General features: G+C 48.2%; 1 pseudogene; it reads right to left on the reverse strand.

The window, feature by feature from the left end:
- Nucleotides 1-5,707: 5,707 nt before the first annotated feature.
- LOC104656619 lies at nucleotides 5,708-7,567 on the reverse strand (annotated as a pseudogene).
- Between the last annotated feature and the right edge of the window lie 1,253 nt (nucleotides 7,568-8,820).

The following is an 8,820-nucleotide window of genomic DNA, read 5'->3' on the forward strand; positions in this document are numbered from 1 at the left end:
GAAACGGGACAAAGAAAAACAGAAACAAAAGACAAAAGTTATGTTTTCCACCTTCCAACAGATGGCTGCAAACCCAGGTACTTCTAGACAGAGTTTCCAGGGAGTCAGAAACTATAAAGGATCTGAACCCTCTTTTAAAGGACTCCAGTCTCCATCTGGAGGACCAAGGTCCTCGTCTATCACATCCCCTAAAGAGTATGGGGGAGCAGGGTTAAAGAATCCCAGAACTAAGAAGGAGGAAGAACAAGATAGGTGCTATAGATGTGGAAGAAGAGGCCACTTCGAGAGAGGATGTCCTGAATTAAGAAAGGAGAAAGAAGCTCTTCCACTCATGACTTTCGAGGAAGAATAGGGAGGTCAGGCGCTCTGTCTCTTCTATCTTGAGTCTCACCAGGAGTCCTTGATAAATTTGGAGGTGAGGCCTAAACATGAGCTTATCGCCTTTTAAGTCGATTCAGGGGCTGCTCACTTCTCTGTTTCCCCCATCTAATGTTGTCTCCTCCTCAGAGGAAGTTTTAGCCTCTGGGGTAAAAGGGGAAGGATCTAGAGCAACAAATTCAGAAAGCACAGAAGTTAGATACCAGGATTGCTCAGCTCATATTCAGTTCTTATTAATCCCTGAAGCAGGAACTAATTTACTGGGGAGGGATTTAATGTTAAAGTTGGCCATAGGTCTACAAGTCAGCCCAAGAGGATTCCTCACCTTATTAAACCTACTCACCACTGCAGATGAAAAATATATTACTCCTAATGTCTGGTCCAAAGGAAACTGAGGGAAACTCCAAGTCCCTCCAATCCACATCAAGCAAAAAACCCCGGTAGAAGTAGTAAGAAGGAAGCAATACCCTATTCCCCTAGAAGGTAGGATAGGGTTGAAAGCTATAATCGAAGACCTCATTAAGGATGGGCTTCTCGAGCCATGTATGTCCACTTATAACACCCCAATACTGCCAGTCAAGAAATCAGATGGGTCATACTGGCTAGTACAGGACCTTAGAGCTATCAACCAAATAGTCCAGACTATCCACCCTATTGTACCCAATCCTTATACCATTCTTAGCAAGATTCCATACAATCATCAATGATTTACTGTAATAGATTTGAAGGTTGCTTTCTGGGCATGTCCCCTGGCTGAAGATAGCTGAGATATATTTGATATATTTGAGTACGAGGATCCCTACTTAGGACAGAAACAACAATATCAATGGACAGTCTTGCCCCAAGGGTTTACAGACTCCCCTAATCGTTTTGGTCAAATTTTAGAACAAGTACTAGAAAGAGTTGTCATCCCAGAACAAATATGCCTTCTTCAGTACGTGGACGACATTCTTATATCTGGTGAAGATATAGACAAGGTAACTGACTTCTCTACACATATTCCTAAACATCTGCAGTTTGGGGGGCTACAGTCTCAAAAAGAAAGTTTCAGTATGTAGATCCCAAAGTTAAATATTTAGGCCACTTAATAAGTGCAGGCAAGTGAAGAATAGGGCCTGAACGAATCAAGGGAGTAGTGTCCTTACCCTTGCCTCAAACTAAACTCAGGAAATGTTTAGGGTTAGTCAGATACTGCCGACTTATGGATTGACTCATATGCACTACACAGTAAACTGTTACATCAAAAACTTGCCCAGGAGAAGCCCAACCATCTCCTGTGAATTTCTGAGGAAGTTGATCAAGTAGAGAAGCTGAAGGAAAGGCTCATAACTGCCCCTGTTTTATCCCTACCCTCCCTAGAAAAGTCATTCCACCTTTTTGTTAATGTGGACAGTGGGGTAGCTTTAGGAGTGCTGACTCAAGAACACGGAGGCCGCTGGCAGCCTGTAGCCTATCAAAGGTCTTAGACCCAGTAACTTGTGGATGGCCCCAATGCATCCAGTCCATTGCGGCTACCGCAATACTAGTTGAGGAAAGCAGAAAGCTAAGTTTTGGAGGAAAATTGACAGTAAGCATGCCTCACCAAGTTAGAACTATCTTAAATCAGAGAGCAGGAAGATGGCTTACTGACTCAAGAATCTTAAAGTATGAGACCATTCTGTTAGAAAGGGATGATTTAACATTGACCACTGATAATTCACTCAACCCAGCAGGTTTCCTAATAGGGAATCCAAATCTAAGGAGAGAACACATTTGTTTAGATTTAATTGATTACCATACAAAGGTTCAACCAGACCTAAGAGAAACCCCCTTCTGGACTGGATGGCACTTATTCATAGATGGTTCCTCCCAGGTGATTGAAGGAAAAAGACAAAATACGTATTCACTGATTGATGGAGAAACTCTTGTAGAAATAGAGTCAGGAAAATTGCCCAACAGTTGATCTGCTCAAACATGTGAGCTGTTTGCACTCAGCGAAGCCTTAAAGTACTTACAGAACCAGGAAGGAACCATCCATACTGATTCCAGGTATGCCTTTGGAGTGGCCCATATGTTTGGGAAAATTTGGACTGAACGAGGTCTCATTAATAGTAAAGGTCAAGACCTTGTTCACAAAGAGCTGATTACCCAAGTATTGAGTAATCTTCAGTTGCCAGAAGAAACAGCTATTGTCCATGTTCCGGACACCACAAAAGCCTTTCTTTTGAAAGTCGAGGAAATAACCTAGCAGACCAGGTAGCCAAGCAGGCTGCTGTATCTTCTGAAATGCGTATTTTTCACTTAACTCCCTGCCTCCCTCCTCCTACCGTAATCCCCATTTTCTCTTCCACCAAAAAAGAAAAACTAATAAAAATAGGAGCCAAAGAGAATTCAGAAGGAAAATGGATACTGCCAGACCAGAGAGCAGTTGTCAGAGTTTATGATTGTATAGGAATTTATACCCTGGCCAAACAGGTTACAGATAGTTGCTTAGTATTCAAGAAAACTAATAAACATACTATAAAAAGATTACCTCTTGGGGGAAGCAATCCGGGCTTAAGGCCATTCCAAAGTATCCAAGTTGTTTACACAGAAATGCCTCCATTAGATTGTCCAAAATATTTACTAGTGATAGTAGACCACCTCACTCACTGGGTCGAAGCTATCCCCTTTTCTAATGCAGCAGCCAATAATGTAGTTAAGGCCCTAATCGAAAATATAGTACCCAGGTTTGGACTAATAGAAAAATTGACTCAGACAATGGAACTCATTTCACCACGCACATTATTAAAAACCTATCCCAAACATTAGACATCAGATGGGAACACCATACTCTCCTCATCAGGGAGAGTAGAAGGGATGAATCAGACTCTTCTGCTGATTCACTCAACCCAGTTGGTTAAGTGGTCTTAGACTTAACCAAATTAGTTAATTTCAAGACTCGATTGTCATGGACCAAGTGTCTTCCTATTGCCCTGCTGACAATTCAAACTGCACCACGGAAAGATATTGGTCTTTCTCCTTATGAGATGCTCTATGGATTACCTTATTTGCACTCCACTGCTGATATTCCTACCTTTGAAACAAAAGATCAATTCCTTAAAAATTATATACTTGGTCTACTTCTATTTTCTCTTATCTTAAAACTAAAGGTCTATTAGCATAGGCGCCACCCTTGGAGTTCCTGGTGCATCAACATCAGCCTGGGGAGCATGACCTCATTAAGAGCTGGAAAAAGTAGAAGCCTGAGCCAGCCTGGGAAGGTCCTTACTTAGTGCTCCTAACTACTGAAACCACCGTCCGCACAACAGAGAGGGTGGACTCACCACACCCGAGTCAAGAAAGCGCCGCCCCCTCCAGAGTTGTGGCCCATAGTCCCAGGGGAAAACCCTACCAAACTAAAGCTAAGAAAAATTTAACTCTTTTTCTTCTATTCTAATACTCTTTCTTCTTTCCTCGCTCTATTGTTGACCGTCTAGTTACTAACATAACCAAGTCGATTTTGCCTTGAACTATTGCATTTGGTGCTTGCATTTTGCTGCTTGCCAAGTCCCTGTGGGGACTTGTTAAGTCAAAGACAGCCCTCTACTTTAAAAGAGTACCTCTGTGCCTCCTGGCTCTCCTCAGACTGGGCATTAGTGAATTGGGACCATTTAATCTGGGGAGATTTTGATAAAGACCCTAGTGGCAACCAGGAGTCTTGCCCTCTTGATGTACAGCTTTTGTGCCATAGTTGGTCCAACATTCTGTGGACCACCAAAGAGCAAAGATGGACTGCCCCAACCAGTTTTTGTAGTTTCCTAAAACCATACATTCATTTTACTAAAGGGACAGCCCCCCCAACTGTCAACTAAACCAGTGCAATCCTATACAGGTTATTATCTTGAGCCCCCAAAGTTCTTCCACTTTTCTAAACCGGTTCTCTTCTTTAAACCAGTTTTATGGTATGGAGGCTGAGGTTTCAGGGACAGACCCTATTGGATTCTTTGAAATGCATTTCTTTGATCCCCCACCACCTGCACCTTCCTCTAAGCCTTTTTCCAAAACCTGTCACAACAGAACCATTGCTCCTCCTCCATCTAATGACAAGGCCAAGATAGCGATGGTAGAAGTTAAAGACTTAAAACAAACTTTGGCAGTTGAGACAGGATACCAGGATGTACATGCCTGGTTGGAATGGATCAAATATTCCATCTGCACGTTAAACAAAAGCAATTATTATGCTTGTGTGCATGGCAGGCCAGAGGCCCATATTGTTCCCTTTCCACTAGGTTTGTCCTCCAGTCGACCAGGCATGGGTTGCATGGTAGCTCTTTTCCAGGATTCTACAGCCTGGGGTAACAAGTCGTGCCAAGCTCTCTCTCTGCTATATCCCAAAGTCTGATACTCTGCAGGTCAGCCTCTGAGGGCCATCCAGCTTCCATTTCCCAACACTAAGTTCACTTCATGTCTCTCATGACAGGGAGGAAACTTAGCGTTCCTTGGAGACCTGAAGGGACGCAGTGAGCTTAAGAATTTTCTTTCTTTCATTTTTTCTTTTCTTTTCTTTCCCCTTCCTTCCTTCCTTCCTTCCTTCCTTCCTTCCTTCCTTCCTTCCTTCCTTCCTTCCTTCCTTTCTTTTTCTTTCTTTCTTTCTTTATACCTGCTTGATTTATTCCAATTATTTAATAGTCAGTGATGCAACTGTGATCCCAAAGTGTGCAAAGTTAAAGTCTTCAACTGCAGCTGAGGAGAGGGCAGGAACAGTACACCTGGGGATGGTGGTGAGTCAGGAATGACAGGCAGGTGGTCATGACCAGGGCAGTCTCCTCCCCAGGGACAAGGACAGGGAAGTGGCCTGAGGAGCAGGACCTGAGGGTAGCCCAGGGCCGGGGAAGGGGACAGAGATCTCCCCTTGGCCTAGGTCAGGAGCTCAGAAGTGCCACATGAGGGGGCAGCGGCCCAGGAAGGGCCAGAGGCAGGGCCAGGAAAGCACCATTTCCTGGTGGGCTGGGGGCAGGGAGGTGCCCTACAGGAGAAGCCAGGAGGGGCTGCCTGCCCCTGGGGTGGGGGCCAGGCTGAAGCAGGCTACAGCAAGAAAGACCTGAGGCAGGCGCAGGGCCTAAGAGCCCAGCTGACTGGGCTTGGTGGGTCTCCCAGGGCAGCCTGGACCAGAGAGCAGTCCTGACTCTGCAGGGGATGCCCAGCGAGGGGCCACAGACCCTTCTGGACCTCCCCTCCTCTCTCCCTGGAAAGGAGCTGGGGAGCCCAGAGTGCAAATCTGTGGACCACTCAGTTATAGAGGGAGGCTATGCTCAAAGGTGGACACTGGGGTGCACCCCCTCCACCACCTCGGCCTCCACCGCTGTCCTCAGTACAGCTGCTTCTCCTAAGAGTACAGGCCTTGCACGCCACCCTCAATCTGGGCCAACGTGGTCCGCTTCTCACACTTGAGCTCTCCTGAGTACATCATGGACCAAAGGACAGACAGCTGTGGGCCCCAGTATCCTGGCAGCCATGCTGGATACCTGCTATGAGGTAGGGCACGAACTTCTGAATGGACCCTTTGTCCTGGATGGAGCTGGAGATACCCTGCGCAATCTTCACCTTATCCCCCTCCATGAAGTATTGTTTCTGGCTGCTGCTGCTCTTCTCCATGGCATCCAGTGAGTCCATGCCCTGGTACTTCTTGAGCCACACGCCATCTGAGAAGAAGTACTCACTGGGGACCTCCATGGTGGCAGCCAGCAGGGAGCCCATCATCACTGTGGAGGCTTCATGGGCCAGGGCCTTGACCATGTGCCCCACGGTCTGGATGCTGCCATCGGCTATTATAGGCACACCAAAGTGCCAGTCATACTCGGCCTACTTGTACACAGCAGTGCCCTGGGGCTGACCGCAGGCCATCACACCCTGGGTGATGCAGATGGAGCTGCAGCCCATGCCCACGCCAAGCCCTTCCATATCAGCGTCAATCAGGTTCTTGGCCTGGGCTGCTGTCACCATGTTTCCCCCAGTCACCTGGAAGTGGGGGTACTTCTGTTTGATGTAATGCACCATGGTGATCTGATACACTGAGCTCCCTTGGGAAGAGTCCAAGACTGTGACGTTGATGCCCACCTGGGTGAGCAGGTCCAGGCGGTATTTGTCATCCTCATGGGTGCCCACAGCTGCCCCACATCGCGGCTGCTCATGGGACTCCGTGGAGGCCACAGGGTAGTCTCAGTTCTTCTTCAGGTTTTTGCGGGCCATGATGGCCACCAGCTCATCGCAATCACTGACAGCAGGCAGCCTCCCTTTCTTGCTACACTGCAGGATCTCATTTGCCTCTTTGGTTTTTTTTTTTTTTTTTTGAGACGGAGTCTCGCTCTGTCACCCTGGCTGGAGTGCAGTGGCCGGATCTCAGCTCACTGCAAGCTCCGCCTCCCAGGTTTACGCCATTCTCCTGCCTCAGCCTCCTGAGTAGCTGGGACTACAGGCGCCCGCCACCTCGCCCAGCTAGTTTTTTGTATTTTTTAGTAGAGACGAGGTTTCACCGTGTTCGCCAGGATGGTCTCGATCTCCTGACCTCGTGATCCGCCCGTCTCGGCCTCCCAAAGTGCTGGGATTACAGGCTTGAGCCACCGCACCCGGCCTCATTTGCCTCTTTCAACATCACACCTGCTGGAGCCACCACCAGCTCAGTCCTTGGTGTCATCACCTCACTGAGGAGTGTGGTGTGGTCCTTCTCTGCAAGAACGTCCGTGTCTTGGAAGGTGACGATGCCCACCAGCTTGCTGCCCATGGTGCCCGTCTCAGTGATGGGGATGCCAGAGAAGCCATGCCACACCTTGGCCTCCAGCACATCACCCACAGCATCCGAGGGGCTCAGCACCACTGGGTCCACGATGAAGCCCTGTTCAAACTTTTTGACCTTTTGCACCTCCTTGGCCTGGAACTCCGGGGTACAGTTGTGGTGAATGAAACCAATACCTCCCATCAGAGCCATCGGGATGGCCATGTCAGCCTCTGTCACAGGGTCCATGGGGGAGGAGATGAGTGGCATCTTCAGCATGATCTTCCAGGTCAGGGCTGAGCTCAGGTCCACCTTATCAGTTATGAAGTCTATGAATCCTGGGAGAATCAGGAAGTCATTGTAGGTGAGGCTGTGGGCGCTGGCAAAGAGCTGCTGTGCGGTGAGCCGGTCCTCGGGCACGTAGCGGGTGCCACCGCTGATCAGGTAGTCCGCCATGTTGCCCGGAGACCCCACCACCTGACATAAACACCTGGGTGGTTGCCAGCTGCTGCTGCTGCTGCTGCTGCTGACGCGGCACTGTGGCCATGGTGTTGCCGCACGACCGGCAGGCTCGTGCTTAATAATTTTCTTTCTTTTTTTTTTTTTTTTGAGACGAGTCTCACGCTGTCGCCCAGGCTGGAGTGCAGTGGCGCTATCTGGGCTCACTGCAAGCTCTGCCTCCCCGGTTCACGCCATTCTCCTGCCTCAGCCTCCCAAGTAGTGGGACTACAGGCGCCCGCCACCACGCCCGGCTAACTTTTTTTTTTTTTTTTTTTTTTTTTAATTTTAGTAGAGACAGGGTTTCACCGTGTTAGCCAGGATGGTCTCGATTTCCTGACCTCATGATCCGCCCGCCTCGGCCTCCCAAAGTGCTGGGATTACAGGCGTGAGCCACCACGCGGCCAAGAATTTTCAAGAGCTTATCAATCAGTCAGCCCTTGTTAATCCCCGAGAGGATGTGTGATGGTATACTGTGGTGGACCTTTACTGGGCACTGCCGAATAACTGGAGTGGCACTTGTGCTTTAGTCCAGTTGGCTATCCCTTTCACCCTGGTATTTCATCAACCGGAGGGTGGAAAAATAAGACATCATGAAGCAAGAGAAACCCCTTATGGGTCTTTTTTTTTTTTTTTTTTTTTTGAGACGGAGTCTCACTCTGTCGCCCAGGCTGGAGTGCAGTGGCCGGATCTTGGCTCACTGCAAGCTCCGCCTCCCAGGTTCACGCCATTCTCCTGCCTCAGCCTCCTGAGTAGCTGGGACTACAGGCACGCGCCACCTCGCCCGGCTAGTTTTTTGTATTTTTTAGTAGAGACGGGGTTTCACCGGGTTAGCCAGGATGGTCTCGATCTCCTGACCTCATGATCCGCCCATCTTGGCCTCCCAAAGTGCTGGGATTACAGGCTTGAGCCACCGCGCCCCGCCGCTTATGGGTCTTTCGACTCTCATGTCTAGTTAGACACAATCGGAGTCCCACAGGGAATACGAGATCAATTTAAAGCCCAAAATCAAATAGCTGCAGGATTTGAGTCAATATTTTGCTGGGTGACAGTTAATAAAAATGTAGATTGGATAAACTACATTATTACAACCAACAGCAATTTATTAGCTACACTAGAGATGCTATTAAAGGAATAGCTGAGCAATTAGAGGCTACTAGCCAGATGGCTTGGGAAAATAGGATAGCCTTAGACATGATATTAGCAGAAAG

The sequence above is a fragment of the Rhinopithecus roxellana genome, chromosome 6, assembly GCF_007565055.1.
Source record: "Rhinopithecus roxellana isolate Shanxi Qingling chromosome 6, ASM756505v1, whole genome shotgun sequence".
Taxonomy (NCBI): Eukaryota; Metazoa; Chordata; class Mammalia; order Primates; family Cercopithecidae; genus Rhinopithecus; species Rhinopithecus roxellana.